We start from the raw sequence: 705 nt of genomic DNA, 5'->3' as shown, positions 1-705 counted from the left end.
ACTGAGTGTGTGCCTCAGCCTGTTCACCTGGAAAAGATTTTGGTTAATTTTAATGTTCAGTGTCTGCAATGAATGGGGTCTGGATGAAGGGAATTTGTTGTTTGTTTTGGAAACACACCTCACCTTTCATATTGAGTGTAAGAAGCTTGGATTTGCACAACCACATCATGTTCCTTCGGGCCATCTTTCTCAAAGGATCTACATAGTTAGACGTTAATTTATGATATGGATGCGAGAACCATCAAATTCTACACTATCCTCTGTGGCGTGTGAACTAAGTGATGAGTACCTTTTGGGGCATTTACAACTTGAGTGCTGCTACTGCTCAAAACGTTATTGTTTAACCATGGCCGACTGACATCACAACCTGCATGTTATGTTGGCAAAGCTAGAATAATTTAGTTGTTCTCTAGTATCCATAAGAATCAACAACGAAGTAGAAACATACCTGGGTCTGGTTTGTCGGAGCGTGATAAAGAGGAGATTTTGTTAGACAATCTCGAACTTTAAAACTTTGGAGTCTGTTATACAGGAGCTCTGATTTGGGAAGACGAATCAGATTTGGTTGCAGCTTTCAGACGATGTTTCTATATGCTATATGTCCATCAAACCGCTGGGATTAAAGGAGGAAATCAATGGGATATGCAGACTGCTTACGGTGATATTAATTTTCTTAGCTTTCGCTTCCTCCTCTATTGTGCCTTT

At 40.1% G+C, this 705-nt stretch overlaps 1 long non-coding RNA gene across 3 annotated transcripts; it reads right to left on the bottom strand.

Annotated features, from left to right (window-relative positions):
* Positions 1-705, bottom strand: LOC106322117. 3 transcript variants are annotated; one of them, XR_001266239.1, is made up of 5 exons: positions 658-705; positions 449-587; positions 290-367; positions 124-198; positions 1-27 (listed from the first exon to the last, which is right to left on the bottom strand). It is a non-coding gene; the product is annotated as an uncharacterized LOC106322117 (long non-coding RNA). The 3 variants fall into 3 exon arrangements; XR_001266237.1 differs by having other exon boundaries at positions 449-699; XR_001266238.1 differs by having other exon boundaries at positions 4-27; positions 119-198; positions 449-699.

Source organism: Brassica oleracea, unplaced genomic scaffold (genome assembly GCF_000695525.1).
Source record: "Brassica oleracea var. oleracea cultivar TO1000 unplaced genomic scaffold, BOL UnpScaffold07261, whole genome shotgun sequence".
In the NCBI taxonomy this organism is placed as follows: domain Eukaryota; kingdom Viridiplantae; phylum Streptophyta; class Magnoliopsida; order Brassicales; family Brassicaceae; genus Brassica; species Brassica oleracea.
Note: the sequence above shows the minus strand (reverse complement) of the source record. Positions and strands in the feature narration are given on the sequence as shown.